This window comes from Vigna angularis, chromosome 8 (assembly GCF_016808095.1).
Source record: "Vigna angularis cultivar LongXiaoDou No.4 chromosome 8, ASM1680809v1, whole genome shotgun sequence".
NCBI lineage: Eukaryota > Viridiplantae > Streptophyta > Magnoliopsida > Fabales > Fabaceae > Vigna > Vigna angularis.
The window spans coordinates 753,113-771,350 of NC_068977.1; the positions used below are offsets into that span (position 1 = coordinate 753,113).

Consider the following 18,238-nt stretch of genomic DNA (forward strand, 5'->3'; position numbering starts at 1 on the left):
TAGTGAAAAAGAGTGTTCCAACGAGAATAACTCTCAGCTTGGCCGGGCAAGAAAGCGAAGGACCGTCCTCCCAGTAAGACCAAGCTGGTGAAAAAGAGTGTTCCAACGAGAACAACTCTCAGCTTGGCCGGGCAAGAAAGCGAAGGACCGTCCACCCAGTAAGACCAAGCTGGTGAAAAAGAGTGTTCCAACGAGAACAACTCTCAGCTTGGCCGGGCAAGAAAGCGAAGGACCGTCCTCCCAGTAAGACCAAGCTGGTGAAAAAGAGTGTTCCAACGAGAACAACTCTCAGCTTGGCCGGGCAAAGAAGCGAAGGACCATCCGCCCCATCAAACCCAAGCTGGTGAAAAAGAGTGTTCCAACGAGAACAACTCTCAGCTTGGTTGGGCGACGAAGCAAAGAGTCGGCCGTCCATAACTTAGCCAAATCTGGCATTCAGCAATCAGCCGGCCGTCCGTAACTTAGCCAAATCTGGCATTCAGCGATCAGCCGGCCATCCGTAACTTAGCCAAATCTGGCATTCGTTAACGTCCGGCCATCCGTAACTTAGCCAAATCTGGCATTCATCAATGACCGGCCGTCCGTAACTTAGCCAAATCTGGCATTCGTCAACGTCCGGCCATCCGTAACTTAGCCAAATCTGGCATTCATCAATGACCGGCCGTCCGTAACTTAGCCAAATCTGGCATTCATCAACGTCCGGCCATCCGTAACTTAGCCAAATCTGGCATTCAGTAATGACCGGTCGTCCGTAACTTAGCCAAATCTGGCATTCATCAACGTCCGGCCATCCGTAACTTAGCCAAATCTGGCATTCAGCAATCAGCCGGCCGTCCGTAATCCAGCCAAATCTGGCATTCATCAACGTCCGGCCATCCGTAACTTAGCCAAATCTGGCATTCAGCAATCAGCCGGCCGTCCGTAACTTAGCCAAATCTGGCATTCAGCGATCAGCCGGCCATCCGTAACTTAGCCAAATCTGGCATTCAGCGATCAGCCGGCCATCCGTAACTTAGCCGAATCTGGCATTCAGCGATCAGCCGGCCATCCGTAACTTAGCCAAATCTGGCATTCAGCGATCAGCCGGCCATCCGTAACTTAGCCAAATCTGGCATTCAGCGATCAGCCGGCCATCCGTAACTTAGCCGAATCTGGCATTTATCACCAATCTGGAGTAGGAGGACGTCAATCAACCATCCGGCCATTTGTCCTCCAAGGTACGCCAAGTCGACCTCCACATGGACCCAACAATTCGGGGACCATCAAAAAAATCCCTTCGCACAATCAAATTACGCTCGGGCTTGGGGGGCTTATGTACTGATAAGTCCTCCCAGCATAGACCGAGCGAACGGTTAACAAGGTCGCCCCCCAAAATGGCAATCAGGACCAAGGCCGCTCGAGCGCCCCAAGGCCGAGCGTTCACCCCTGTTGAGTACCAAAGTCGAGCGCCCACCCTGGACGACTCGCATAACACAAGAACCGGACGTCTATCTAAAGTAGCACGTCCGCCCAAAGATTGAACGAGCGTCCAGTCACTCAAAAAGGGACGTCCAAGATGGAACATCCGTCAAGAATGAAATGACCGCCCAAAAATGGAAAACAGGACGAGCGTCCCGCCATTTGGACGTCCGCCCTAAGATGGCAATCAAGACGAACGTCCACCCATTTGGACGTCCACCCAAGATGGCATGTCCGTTCAAAATGACGAGCGGCCACCCGTGTCAAGCAACAAAGACCGAACGCCCAAATAAACAGTAGTCCGAGTTTGCATGGATCCAGCGGTTTTCCAAAATGACACCCATCCAGGCACGGACAACCCCTTCGCACAATAAAATTATGCTCGGGCTTCGGGGGCTTATGTACCGATAGGTCCTCCCGGCATAAGACAGACGTTCAACCATTCAAGAAGTTGACGCCCGCCCAATAATCCGGACGTCCGCCAAATAGTCTGGACCGTCCGTCCTTAGGAACCGGACGACCGTCCAAGGATGTCCGCCCAAGGAGTTGACGTTCGCCCAAGAGCTGGACATTCGCCCAAGAAGTAGGACGTTCGCCCAAGAGCTGGACGTCCGCCCAAGAGCTGGACGTCCGCCGCCCAAGGAGAGGACATCCGCCCAGAGTAGGACGTCCGCCCAGAGGAGGACGTTCGCCCAAGAGATGGACGTTCGCCCAAGGATTGGACGTCCGCCCAAGGATTTGACGTCCGCCCAAGAGCTGGACGCCCACCTAGGGTAACATCCCTGACCGACCATCATTCCCAACCGACGCACTTCGCTGATTACACGGTTAAATGCTAATGACACATTAAGTCCTTAATGAAGATTAAGGTATTATTGGCCGTTTCCAGGCCCCCAAAAGGTAAAAGCCCATTACGATCAGTATAAATAAAGGTCTCAGGTATGATTTCTGGACAGATTGCTTAGAACGCAACTCATGCATGCATTATTCAACGCCCTGTCATATTACTGACTTGAGCGTCGGAGTGCCTTTAGCAGGTACCCGGCCCCTCCCCAACTGGGAGGGTGGAGCAGCGCTAAGGAAAGGGAGGACGCCCGCCCAGCTTGGAGCTGAAAGCAAAGGATCATCCGCCAGGAGGGGAGGACGCCCGTCCAGCTTGGTGCAGAGAGCGAGCGTCCGGATTGGAGGACGTCCGCCCGGTTTGGAGCATAGAGCGATCATCCATCTTGGTGCCGCCCGCCAGTGAAGCTTGCTTCGGTTCGTGGGATCCAGCTGAAAGTGTCCGCCCGTTTCCGACGTTCGTGATCGCTCATCCGCCCGGCTCCAGCGTTCGCCATCAGTCGTCCATTCGTTCATCTTCGTCGTCCGCCCGTCCGCCATCAACAGTAAGTTCGTGTGTTTTAGCATGGTCCGCCCGGAACCAGCCGAAACATTTCTCTTGTCGAATTTATCTTTAGATGAGTTTATTAAATTTATCTTATACCGAGCTTGTTAAACTTGTGTTTTGTTGATAAGTTGTCGAGTTTGTGATAAGTTGGAATAGTGAAATATACAAATTTTTGGGTTAAAATAATAAAATTTGGCATTTCCTAGTTTCCAATCTCGAGATCTCTTTTTAATTCATGTTAAAGATAAATAAAAAATTTCATCATAAATTCACATTAGTCGATTGTAATCCCATTCTATAATGATAAATCATTTTAATGACTAAATTGAGTATTTTAGAAAGTAGAAAGATTAAATTGAACAAAACAATAATAAGAAAACTAAATTAGATTAATTTAATAAAGGTTTAAACCTTCGGATAGTCCTCGTGTTTATATGGGAATCTCAAATAGGTCATCATATTTTAAACTGTCTCAATTGGGTCCATATATTTGCAAAATATCTCAATTGGGTCCAAATATTTGTAAAATTGAACCAATTTTGCCATAACCGTTAAGTTGTCACAAATGGCGTTAAAATGTGCTGAAATGGATATACTGAGGTGGATATTTTATTAAAAAAAATATACTGTCAGTGATGACATGAAATTTAATAAAGGTTTAATTGCTTCCTTTGTCCCTAGTTTGGTTGAATTGTGTCAAATTCATCCTCATTTTTAAAAAAGTTTCATTGTCGTCCTCACGTGGTGTAAAAGTGTCAATTGAATCCAAACATAGAAAAAATTTGTGTCAATGTAGTCATCTCCGTTAAATACACACTAACGGTGTTAAGTGGCTGATTATTTGGCACTAGAGAATTAAAACGTGGCAAATGAGTCACAGTAGTGGTAATGACGTGTCAATGACGTGGCAGTCCTTAGGAAGGAAGAACTCGACGATTGAGATTTCAGATTAACCTTAATTAAATTCAATTTGGAAATTTCAATTCTAGAAGGAATCACTGGGTTTCCAACGTGGAAGTGCAGAAGAAGCAGAGAGAAAGAGAGGAAGAAGAGAGGAAGAGAAAGAGAGGAAGAAGAGAGGAAGAGAAAGGGGAAACACAAAGGAAAAGAGGAAGATCGATCGAGATCTCCCTTGTGTTGTTCACAGTTGAAGAAATTGAAGAGGAGAACGAGAGAAACTCAAGGGTATCACAAGTTTCGGGTTTCAGCACATCTAAACTTTTTTCCGTGGAGGTTGAAGAAGATCGAAGTGGTGAGGGATTTAGAGATTAAACTTCAATTTATTGCTATTTCTCTTGATTTCTGGAGTTGGATTCGTTGAATTGCTTCTGTGTGTTTGGTTTCGGTAAACTAGGGTTTTGAAAGGGAATCTTGTTTCTTGCGGAGTTTTCTGTGATAAATAAGTTGTTGGGTCGACTTGTGTAGCTTTGCAAATAGAGGGGCTGAGGGGATTGAGAAATTTGAAGACTTGGGAAAGTTGGAGAATTTACTCAAAAAGTGTTTGGCAGAAGTTCAGCCTTCGAGTCATGCGATAAATTGGGGTTTAAGCGTGGATTTTGCAACCATGTTTTATTTTTCTTTAAATTTCATGAATGAGATCTATGATGCTTGGTTTGAAGTTGGAATAATTGCTTTTACGAAAAATTTTCCAGTTTAGATGCTGTAAAAGGCGATGCTTTGTTTGAAAGCTTTTTAATGAAGTATCTAACCAGAAAATTTCATAAGCATACAACAAAATTCAAAATAAATTTGAGAACATGATTATCTGCAGTAAGTTTTAAGGATTCAACCTAAAAGAGAATAACTAAAGCTATATAGAGGATTTCAAAAGCTTTTAATTAAGTATCTAACCGGAAAATTTCATTAGCATACATCAAAATTCAAAATAAATTTGAGAACATGATTATTTGCTGTAGGTTTTGATGAGTCATCCTACTTTAAAAGAGAATAACTTAAGCTATACAAGTGATTTTGAAAATGTCTTGATAACTATAGAATTCCCTGTAACTGTAACTTCGTGTAAAATAATCTAGTGCCACGTCATTACCACTACTGTGACTCATTTGCCACGTTTTAATTCTCTAGTGCCAAATAATCAGCCACTTAACACCGTTAGTGTGTATTTAACGGAGATGACTACATTGACACAAATTTTTTCTATGTTTGGATTCAATTGACACTTTTACACCACGTGAGGACGACAATAAAACTTTTTTAAAAATGAGGATGAATTTGACACAATTCAACCAAACTGGGGACAAAGGAAGCAATTAAACCTTTAATAAATAAATAAAAATAGAGTCGGATTGACTCCATTCTCGTGACATGAGCAAATACTTCATCATAGTCTATCCCCTCCTTTTGTCTATAGCCCTTTACCACGAGTGGAGCCTTATAACGCTCAACCTTTCCCTCAACATTCATCTTTTTTTTGACAGATTTCTCAAAACTCAAGTCTTCAGAGTCGGCCAGAAGACATACAACATGAACTTCATTTGTAGTGTCGTATATTTCTTGTAGACTTCTCATCCTAGGCTGTTGTGGCTCGGTTTCTTCATCTGAGGACTCAGTGGTTGTTGTTGTTGAAGGTACAACAACCTCCGACCTAGTTTCTTTTTTGACCGGGTTACTCCAGCATCACTCCTTCGTTTCCTCCACGTGAACATCTCGGCTCACCACTACTTTCTTGTTAACAGGATCAAACAATTTATATGCTTTAGAATTTTTATCATACCCGATAAATATGTACTTCTTGCTCCGATCTTCTAATTTTGTCCTGTGCTGACTTGGTACTTGCCCATAGGCCACACTACTGAACACCTTTAGATGAGAGACACTCGGCTTCACACCACTCCAAATCTCCTGAGGTGTCTTCTCGCCAAACTTTGCATGTGGACATCTATTTTGCACATAGACTGCGCATTGTACTGCCTCTGCCCAAAACTTCTTCGGCATATTCTTCCCTTTCAACATAGATCGAACCATGTCGAGAATGGTTCGGTTCTTTCGTTCTGCTACATCGTTTTGCTGCGGAGAATATGGAGCCGCCAAGAAACGCTTGATTTCATGTTCCTCATAGTATTTGTTGAACTCGGCAGAAGTGAACTCGCCTCCTCTGTCAGATCGAACTGTTTTGATGACTTTGTTTGTTTCTTTCTCTACCATCACTTTGAATGTCTTGAAAGTTTCAAACACTTCTGACTTCTCCTTCAAAAAGTGAACCCACGTCTTCCTTGAGAAATCATCAATGAAAGAGACGAAGTATCTCCTACCACTAAATGATTCTAGAGTTATTGGCCCACACAAGTCGGTATGGATCAGTTCGAGTTGCTCTTTTGCTTGGTACTTAGAGCTCCGAGGGAAAGAAGTCATCGCTTGCTTTCTGATCACACATTCTTCACAAAACCTCTTTTCGAATTCCACTTTAGGCAGTCCGAGCACCATCTCCTTTTTCACCAGGTCGGTCAACCCTCCAAAGTGAAGATGATCGAACCGCAAATGCCACTTCATGGCCTCATCCTCCATATCAAGTTGCATGCATTTATCTTGAACTATTTTCAACTCAAGTTTGTACATGTTCATTTCTACTTGGGCGATGAGCCTCCCGAGTTTATCCCTCAGTTGTAATTCTCGGTCCTTCATCAGTATATTGCTTTTGAGATCGGGTACGTAGTATATACATCTCTGATCTCTCCGATTCTCCCATTTTTTTGTTGATGCCATATCGTTCCTCAACCTTTGACGGTTACTAGCTTGGTTTGACCTCGATTTCTCGGCAAGGAAGTTTGTTGGCTCCTCTTTTTCCTTCTCTGACATACAATCCTTGGAAAAATATGACCCATTTTTCCACAGTTGTAGCATTTTATCGAGTAGCAATCCTTGGCAACATGCCCATACCTTCCTTAGACTCTTTCATCCTCATGTTTTCCAGGTCGCCCCTAAGGGTTTGAAGACGGACCTGATATTGTCCGCTTTGGGTCAAGTCCTCACGAATTTTCTTTTGGTACTACTCCAAAAGACCTCTTATCAATGGATGTATCTTATGTGTATATAAACCCATGTCCATCTCTTATTTTATCTGATGTGGGACTTTGTTTGTACCCAACAGGTTTAAGACAAATTTATACAAGATGTTAAGCATAGACAGTAAACTACCACTTTAGTTAAGAACCCAATTAATGACGTATAAAAATTAATGACAAAAAGAAAACATATAAACCAAAAGGTATACATCCATAAGGTATGTAAAGGAACTTATAGTTAAAAAGCGAAAACGTATACACACTTAGAGTTAGAGAAACCCCAACCAATTTCAGCTATTCGATTATTCGAGGAATTAAACTTAAAGAAAAATTTGTTCGTGGCAAATATCTCAAAAAGAGAAGAAATGCAAAAGAAATTTAAACTATGTGCTAGTGAAAACTCACTAGATGAAAAGATAAACACTAATACAGAGGTAACATAGATAATTCTAAAAGACCCAGCAAAAGTAATACGAGTAAAACCCTAAATATATACCCCAAGGAGATAGAGAAGAGTTTAGGAGGAAACAAATAAAGAAATTATTAGATATGTAACTTATAAGACCAAGTAAACCACCCATATAACATTTTTGGTAGAAAATTAAGCATAAAAGAAACAAGGTAAGAAACAAATGGTAATTATCTACAAAGTACTTAATGAAGAAACAATTGATGATGTCTGGAATCCAAATGTGAGTCCAAGTCCCACATTGGATAGAAATGAGAAAGTAAAGCAGTATATAAAGGTATAGCGAAAGAGGTTGCATGGTTCGCGTTTGGCGACGAGGAAGGGAGGAGAGTGACTCTTGCAGGAGAGGAGTGATGCAATGACACAAATGAAAAAACTTTGATGGAGATGTAAAAGTTTGTGAAATTTTAATCATAGCATATGAATAAGCCTTAGTTATTTAAACAATCAAAGTCTATACTAATATAGGCTTCAATTATTTTAGAATTAAAATCTATAATTATATAAAAAAAATTCAAAATTATTACTTTGTTTTGAAAGATTTTGTTTTTCTTAAAATCAAAACATATTAGACAATTTCAAAAATGTTTTTGCACGTTAAAAATTTCTTCACTAAGATTACCATTTAAAAAAACATTATTTATGACAAGTTGAGCAAAAATCTAATTTTTAGAGGCAACAATAGATAAAAGAAGTCTAAGAGTAGTAATTTTAGCAACAGAAGAAAAGACTTCTTGAAAATCAATACCAAATTGTTGAGAAAAACCTCTAGCCTCTAGCCTAGCTTTTGCTTAGAAAAAAGTATAATTAAAGTTTAATTTCAATTTAAACAACCAGTTATAACTAATGGGCTTTTTACCAAGGGTAAGGCGAACAACAGTTTGGTTTAAATCTTTAGCTTATAGCTCAAATTCTATAGTAACTTTCCAATGAGAATGTTTGGTAGCTTAACTATAGGTCTGAGGTTCACAAAATGAGAGAATATTTGACAAATAAATTTCGTATGAGATTGGGAAAGACAACCATAGTCAAGATAATTATGTATAGGATAAACACTCTGAGAATCAGAACTTGTATTATAGCAATGATAATCAAGCAAGCATTATTAAGTATATGCAACTGTTTGCATTCAACAATGCTATTTTGTTGAGGTCTTGAAAGAGATACGTTTAGTATGATGAATTTAAAAGTCTTGAAAGAGATAGGTGAACCATTATATTTCAGAAGTGGTAGAAGGAAAAGTTTTAGAGAGACAATTGTTTCTTTGATTTTCAAAATATAAGAGAATTCACAATAAAAACTTTACAACCACTTATATACCGACGTCAACCCAGACAATCAGCTCAATCATAATTACTATTTAAATTGAATTTTACTTTTGAAAGTAAGAAAAAATATTTTCCTAGGAGCTTCTAAGAGATACTTTCAAGGATTCACAAGCTTGACGATGTTGAGTGATAAGAAAGATAAAAAAAAATATGAACAAAAGTGTATTGATAATTATCTACGGATAAAATTTATCAATAAATATTTATTTGTAATTATTAATAAATTTTGATTATCAATAAGTATTTATCTATAATTATTTACTAATTTTAATTATTAATAAATGCTATAATTACTCTTCTTCATTTTCTTTTTCTTAATTTTTTCGTGATTGGTATCACCACCACCTCTCCCATACTAAACAAATAAGAAAATCTCAATGTAAACAAATAAAGTTATATATAAAATATATTCCTCTTATTAAATCACTCGTTATTCAACGAAGAGTTGACCTATTCTACTCAAGCTAGAGCTTAGTTTAATACGACATTGAATAAAGTTGAATGCAAAAACACATCATGCATGACGTGCAAATATATATATATATATATATATATATATATCTCGGGACTTTGGCAAGCTAAATACAGAAAAAGTTAACATTAATAATAAACTCCACTAGAAAAGCCTAACATCCAACTTTTAGTAATCCTATAGTATCATATTATAGGTGGCATCTACCTAATTAAAATGTTAGGATATCATTTTGTCTGATTGTTATACGTATTCTTTTTTATAAATAATTAACTAAATATTATCACCCAATAAAAAGTATACGTAAAAGTTGAAAGGTTACTATCATATTATTCTAAACAAAACCAAACAATTTTCTTAACTAAAATGAGTCAATTGAGTTTACAATAAATAAATATATATATTGGTGTTAACTATTAACTGATTATTACTTTAAGATATAGAAAATTTCAAAGAATACAGAGCTTAATTTATTTGACTAAAATTTGAAAGTATGAGAAAAGGATACCCCAGATGGTAATTAAGAAATGAAGAACACGGAAAGAGGAAATGAAACTGAACTTGGACATGATTAAATCCAAATTAATGCTGATTTTCCGTGAAATCAGATCCTATAAATATATATGCCTTCATGCTTTTCATCTCCATCTCTAAATCCTTATTCTCTACCTCTTAGTTTATATATTCATCCAACATGGCAGAAGATGCATCAAGCACTGATTCCACTATTCCAACCCACACAAAAGCTTGGTACTACTCTCAACATGGTAGACCCGCTGATGTTCTAAAGTTTGATCCTAATTGGCCCTTACCACAACTCAAAGATGATCAAGTGCTCATCAAGGTCATAGCAGTATCCCTTAATCCAGTTGATTACAAGAGGATACATGGGGAGTTCAAGGACACTGACTCTTATCTACCTGTATGTACATCACCTCTATTTTTATTTTTTTTCTTTCTGATAATTCATATTTCATTCCTGCTTATAAAAGAAGAGGAAATGAGAGAGTAGTTAGGAAAGGCGGGATGGAGGTGAGAGCAGTTAGGAAAGGTGAGATGAAGGTATTGTATAAATAGAGTTCTATTTCAGAGGGAGTTTTTGAGTATTATTTTGTAAATATGAACTTTGGCCAGAAGAGGGGGATTAGGCATCCATTAGCACTATCAGTGTACTTTGTTATTAATATCAATACAGAAACTCATTCTTTCATTGTTTTTTCTATCTTCTGAGTGTGTTGTTGTTAGGTTCCAAACCCAGGTACCTAACAGATTCAAAATTAAGAAAATTGAAATTTAGTTTTTGACATAAACTTTAAATCTTACTGTTTTTATAATCTGTGATGGAACTAAGAGATACGAGTGAAAGCTGCAATTGATTAATCAATTAGTATTAGAATTTCAATATCTAAGACTGTTTTAATGGTGTGAGAAGATTGTGCCTGGTTTTGATGTTGCTGGCATAGTGGTAAAAGTGGGAGGAGAAGTGAGGAAATTTAAGGTTGGAGATGAAGTATATGGTGATATCAACGAGGAAGGTTTGTCGAATCTTAAGATTCTTGGAACTTTGTCAGAGTACTGTTGCAGAAGAGAAACTATTGGCTCATAAACCATCCAATCTAAGCTTCATTGAAGCTGCTAGCATTCCTTTGGCACTTGAGACTGCCCTTGAAGGTTTTGAGCATGCTCAGTTTTCTGCTGGGAAATCTATCCTTGTTTTGGGAGGAGCTGGTGGAGTTGGAAGCTATGCCATTCAGGTACATCTCAACATATATTTTTCTGCAGAAAACAGGTTAAAATTAAGTTCAAAAGAATTTTGTTATTATATTTTGGATTAAGACGGTAAATTGCTGTGTTTTGGTTTTGCAGCTCGCCAAACATGTTTATAAGGCATCTAAGATAACAGCAACTGCAAGCACAGGCAAACTTGAACTTCTAAGGGAGATAGGAGTAGACTTTCCTATTGATTATACAAAGTACAACTTTGAAGATCTTCCAGAAAAATATGATCTGGTGTATGATGCAGTAGGTGAGAATTTTGAACCATTGAATAGTTATGTATATTTGGTTTAAATTACTATAATATAAAAAGAAATATGGTAAAATATATTTTATTCATCTATCATCTTTATTGCTTCTGATCAAACCCTAATTGCTTACGAAAAATAAATGCTTGTGTATATTATAGGGCAGACTGACAGAGCCTTTAAGGCCATTAAAGAAGGTGAAAAAGTTGTGACAATAGTGCCACCTGGATATCCACCAGCAATCTTTTTTGCGCTAACTTCAAAAGGATCAAACTTAGAGAAATTGAGACCTTACTTTGAGAGTGGTCAAGTGAAGCCTATACTTGATGCCAAGACTCCATTGCCATTTTCTCAGCTTATTGAAGCCATTTCCTACTTAGAAACTTCAAGAGCCACAGGAAAAGTGGTTGTTTATCCCATTCCCTGATCACAACATATGATAAACTCTCCATGTTGTTATGGTTAATGCTATTAGTGATGAACATTTTTAAGTGTTTACTAAATTAGCTAAGTTTTTCATTACTATGTTTATGTATATGCAAAGTAACCTTTCTGCTGTTTATGTATATGCAAAGTAACCTTGCTGCGGAAAAATAAAAACTTATGCCAAGTCCCAACCAGGTCACCAAGACACATGTACTATTTTTTAGGTTAGCAAGATATCCAAATAGTTCCATAAAATATTAGGATAGTTTGTAAGATGTATTCAGAACTCATATAGCTAGGTTAGAAGTCCAGAGAATTCAGTAAAGTGATATCCTAGTTATCTAGAACGCCATTTAAGATATTTGAGTTCTTAATATACTTTATTGAGCTATTTGAACTTTCGACCTGTTTGAACTTTCGACCGAGCTATTTGAATTTCATTCACCTTATCGGACTATCAGGATGTCTTGCTGATATATATATATATATATATATATATATATATATATATATATATATATATATATATATATATATATATATATTAACGTGAATTAATATATTAAGTTTTATTTTCTCAGAAATACAGTGTTCAATTTTCATTTTGCCTTGAATTGTATCCTCGCAATGTTTTAGCAAAATAACTCCATCTATAAGGCCTACTGTAAACTAGACCCAACAGAAAAGCCCTATCACGTAGAAAAACACAAAATATTGTAAGCCTGAAATGGATAAGGCCGATAGTGGTAAATTGCATAATAATAATAAAATAATAACAATAATAAATAATAAAAAATGAATGGTCAATTAGTCCCTAAAATTATGTATTTCAACGTATCACATTTTTTTAAGTATATTTTCACTGTCATATTAATTTTTAAGGCTAAAAAAACTGATATAGTAACTAAAATTATTTGAAATTGTTTTAATTTTTAAAATTATGTCCGTCTTTATTCATTTATTTTTTAATGTTATCTATTTCTTTGTTTTAGGTTAATTGTTTCTTAATGAGAGCAATTAATTGGTTGTTAGGGTTAGTTTTTCTGTTATGAGAAAGAGTTTTTCTAAATGTAATCACTCTTCTTTTTCAGTGTTTAAGGAATCCTATATATCTAGGGTTCCTTCTCCCCTTTTCCCTTACAAAATATACAGAAATATTATTGAATGTTAAAAGTTCTTACATTTATCTGCTACTTCTTCTTCTACTGGGTCTTTGTAACGTCCCAAAAATTCACTTTATAAAATTCAAACTCAAAAAATTATTATAATAATACATTTACAGTAACACCCCGTAACATTATACTTAACCCTATACATATATTTTAAGCTCAGATTTAACTACAAATATATATACATTGAATCTTTCTAATTTGGTCTTCCAACTCTTTCTTCATTTGCACCGGATCACGCGACAATCCTTCATCTGCTCCCGTACAACAAAAACGTTATACGATCATCGCAAAAATAAGATTTTTCCGATACATGCACAAATAAGTAAGGGTTAGCTAACATGCAACACCACAATTATAAAACATGCATAAATGCTTTGATATAAACATCATATAAAATTTATGTCAGACATTCATATATACTATCATACCACAATTACTACTAGACACTCATCCGGATGATACGTTGATGAGCGGTCACGGGAGGTTATGCACTTGTGATGACTTCTACTTTTCCTTGCAAATATACTTCCAAAATACTTCATACCATTCACAAGGTTAGTCCCCTCACTATGTCCACACCGGAACATAGACCAGGACCTCCTGCTCCTCTCACCACATAATTCATCCTTCTCTACATGAGACTGGATGATTATTAGAGTATCAGGATAACCTCCAACTACGGGACCCTCAACATCAACATACACACTAATACTATAATTTTATAGAATCTCTCCATGAGATTCATACCATACTCATATTCCTCAACTCACATTACACCTCTATGTAACTCTCCCCGTAATAATCATTTCGTGATCAAATGCACAATTTCATATCAACATAATAAAATACATTTATCACAGTAATTTTATCACATCTCATGCATTCACATATTTTTGTTTCACATGAATTTACCCCAGAGTATATATATATATATATATATATATATATATATATATATATATATATATATATATATATATATATATATATATACAAAACACATTGCACACTTATAATAAGAGCAAAAATAACCATGGAACCGAACACTATTTGGACGAACACTATTTGAACGAACACTATTTGAACGAACACTATTTGAACGAACACTATTTGGACGAACACTATTTGGACGAACACTATTTGGACGAACACTATTTAATCCATCAAAACCGAATGCCCAATTTCGAACGAACGCTTCACGAAACACTAAGGACGAACGCTCAACGAAACACTAAGGACGAACGCTCACTAGGACGAACGCTCACTGGACGAACGCTCACTGGACGAACGCTCACTGGACGAACGCTCAAAAGGACGAACGCTCACTGGAACGAACACTCACTGGACGAACGCTCACTGAACGAACACTCACTGAGACGAACGCTCACTGGAACGAACGCTCACTGGACGAACGCTCACTGAACGAACACTCACTGAGACGAACGCTCACTGGACGAACGCTCACTGGGACGAACGCTCACTCAGTTTGAGAGGACGAACGCTCACTCAGTTTGAGAGGACGAACACTCACTGGACGAACGCTCACTGGACGAACGCTCACTGGACGAACGCTCACTGGACGAACGCTCACTGGGAAGAACGCTCACTCAGTTTGAGAGGACGAACACTCACTGGACGAACGCTCACTGGGACGAACGCTCACTCAGTTTGAGAGGACGAACACTAACCCTGAACTAAAAACCGAACGCTCAACATAATTTGGCCGACCACGGTCGAGCCGTTTTGGACGAACGCGCCAATATCTTGGCCGACCACTAATTGGTCGAGCCATTTTGGACGAACGTCCAATTTTCATCAAATTGGACGAACGCGCGTTTCTGCAGAATTCTGCAGAATCGCAGGTTTTCCAGAAAACCCAGAAACCCCAAATTTTCCATCCCCTTCTTTCCAGATTTGCATCAAACACAACATATATCATCAATCAAACAAAAGATCTAGCTCCCCTTACCTCTTGAAGACTTTCTTTGTAAATTTTGGGATCTACCTCCTCCCAGACGTGCAGATCAAGATCTCCTTGCAACCTCAACCGTTCTTCCTTTCCTCTCCCAGATCTTGCTGCAAGGACTCCCCTCTCACAAGAAGCCCAACCTCAGTCCTCCTCTCCGCATATACAAAGGTAGTATTACTTCCCTTGAGTGCTTTGAACGGTTGAAAATAGAAGGAAGGATTCCTTCCTTGAGACTACTCTCTCTGGTGCCCAGAAAAAAATGAGCCCCTCCCTTTTGCTCCCCTCCCGTAATAATGCATCACCAATAATTGCATTCTAATAATGCAAGAGGTGGGTGACCACCACGTCCCCACCATGCCCCACCACTACAAAAAAAAAAACAGGTTCTTACAGTCTTGTTGTTTCTCTTTCTCTGCATCTTGATTCAGCTTCTCCAGGAAATGTGTTTCTGCCATGGAGGTCTCCAAAACCTTTGCTGCTTCCGCACGCGAGTCTCTCTCCACGTTTTATCATATATGCTACTTTAATATGGTATCAGAGCAGGTCTAGTACCTGCTCTGTCTCTGTTGCTCTCTGTTCTTGGTTTCTTTCCTACTCTCTTTGTTGTTCTTGGATCATGGAATACATTGACCAGACCAATAATCCTTCCAGCCCTTTCTATCTACATCTAGGAGAGAATCCTGGTCTCACTCTCATTTCTCAGGTCCTTAATGAGACCAATTATGCTTCTTGGAGTAGAAACATGAGAAAAGCTCTACTCTCCAAGAACAAGTTCTTTAATCGATTAAAGCTAATCGATTAAACCTATCTTTAATCGATTAAATGCGTTCCAGTTTCACATATTTGAAAAACTAGCCATATTTTTGTATGCTTTAAAATTCTTATCTTGTATGGTTCAATGTATGTTTAAATAAAGATTTTTAAGTTCTTTATCCTAAAATTACATGCTTTAAATCTCCTATTGTGTATGTTTGAATGAATCTTTAAATTTGAAATATATTTAGCTCATATACATACATGCTTTTATTAAGGGGGAGTATTATCTTAAGGGGAGAACATTAAACACAACTTTTTAATTATGATCAAAAAGGGGGAGAAAATGTTTAAAGCTAATTTATTTGTGTTTATTCACTAATGCTCTTTTCTTCCATAAGTTGTGTTTTTATCTAGATTATTACTAAAAGCTTTAAATCAAAGGAGTTTTTGATCATCATCAAAAAGGGAGAGAATGTTAGCAAAATGATGAAGATGAAGTTTTGATAATGTCCAAATCAAGTCAAGAGAAATCAAGATTCAAGAAGATGTTATGAAGACTTGTATTGCAATGAAAAGCTTTTGTAATAATTGTAGTTCAGTGTCTAGGACTTAGATTTTTAGTGGTTTTAATTCCATGTATTTTTATATTATATAATTGATGTCCAAAGTCAAATCGCATTGTTTTAATCGATTAAAACAAGTACTAATCGATTAAAACGAGTAAAAGCTGAAAAATCAAACTTTTCCGATTTAATTGATTAAAATACATTTTAATTTATTAGCTAATAGATTAAAATACCTTTTAATCTATTAAAAGTGACCGTTGGAGTTTTCTAGCCGTTAAAACTAGTCGTTGTACTCATTTTAATCTATTAACATTAATATTAATCTATTAAAAGCGTTAAATGGCTGGAAACGAAGAACGGAAGAGTATTTGCTTGAGTCTATAAATAGGCGCTCATTTTCCTTCAACATCAACTCTTCCCTTATGCTTTAGAACTCAGAAACTCTTAAGAAGTGTGTGTTCTTGTGAAACTCGTGTATGTGGAGCTGGTGAAGTGCTGCTACGGTGACAGAGGAAATAGCCGATTCATCCTTGGTGTATCTGAGGAGGTGTTCGGAAGAGGAAGTTCATCCTTCCTGAAGTATTCGGAGAAAGTGTTTCATCCTTTGTGAAGAATCAAAGGAGGTGCAGGTTCATCTTGTGGTATCAAGAGAGGTGATTTCTAAACTTTTACAAATTGTTTCTTTGTGATTATAATTTGTAATTGTTTTGTGAGTAGTGAACTGTTTATTTTGTTTTGAGATAAGCAACTGGATGTAGGATTGGTAAAATCTGAAACAGGCTAAAATCATCTGTGCAAATTTCTCTAACCCTTACTCTCTTTATTTGTCTTTATTATTTGTTTGGTAAGTTTAATTGAGTAGAAATTAAAAGGCACACGTTCGTATTAAAAACCCTCTTGGTTTGTTATTTCACGCTAACCATTCCGCTCTAGCCGCTTTGACAAAAAGAAACGAGGTAAGAAACGAATGGTAATTAACTATAAATTACTTAATGAAGAAACAATTGATGATGAATACTATATACGTAATAAGGAAGGACTTTTATCTATGATTAGAGGAAAAAGGTACTTTTCAGGACTTGACTGTTGTAAGTCAGGATTCTGGCAAATAAGACTTGATGAAGAAAGCAGGCCAATTACAGCATTCAGTTGTCCCAAGGACATTATGAATGGAACGTAGTACGCTTTGGACTTAAACAAGCCCCATGTATTTTTCAACGTATGATGGAGCATGTATTCTCGAAACATACACGTTATTGTGTTGTTTATATTGATGACATATTCGTCTTCAATGAGGAAGAGGAAACTCACTGTGAATACCTAAATGTCATTACTTGACGAATGTATTGCCAATGGAAAGAAGGAAGGGGAGAAAAAAAAATTGCTTGGAAGAATAGAAAGAACAGTGACGGCTAGGTGTTTTAGAATTTGAGGAAGGTAACCTAATCTGATACCATGGAGGAAATCATCTGTGCTTTGCATATTCATTGATAAGGAATATATACAAAAATCAAGCTATAATTTAGGCTACCGCTATAACTGACAAGCTATAATTTAGGCTGTCGCTATAACTGACAAGCTATAATTTAGGCTAACCTTTAGGCAACTAATGCTACAAAATATACTCAAAATAATAACAAATTATTTTATATTAGATCATGTAGATCATGTCTAACATTGACGAATGTATTGCCAATGGCATAGTTATATCCAAAAGGAAAGCAAAAAAGTCTGTTTACAGGAAATAAGCATCCTTGGACTTGAAATCTAGCAAGGACAGTTAAAGTTACAAAAACATATTCTTGAACATATAAAAGGTTTTTCTGATAGAATGGAAGACAAAGGAATGTTGCAAAGATTTCTGATTGCTTAACTTGAGCCATTGCAAGGTAAAGTAAGGATAATGATATTTTGACAATATTTTTTTGACAATATTTTTTTGACAACATTTTAACATCATTTACGTATCATTCTGTGATTGGTTCAAAATTACTCCGCAATCAATAATAATAATCATAAACACCAACATAAACCAATCACAAAATGACTAGTAGGTAGTGTTAAAATATTGTAAAAAAAATGTTCACTAGTGCAATCGAAGAAAACGACAATGGTTATTTTCAACTATAAGCAGTGGTTCCGCAACCGAGACATATACAGGCGAGACAAAAAGAGATAGGCTTTTTACC

General features: G+C 37.3%; 1 pseudogene; it reads left to right on the top strand.

The window, feature by feature from the left end:
* Positions 1–9,635: 9,635 nt before the first annotated feature.
* On the top strand, positions 9,636–11,666 carry LOC108346132 (2-methylene-furan-3-one reductase-like; annotated as a pseudogene).
* The last annotated feature ends 6,572 nt before the right edge of the window (positions 11,667–18,238 follow it).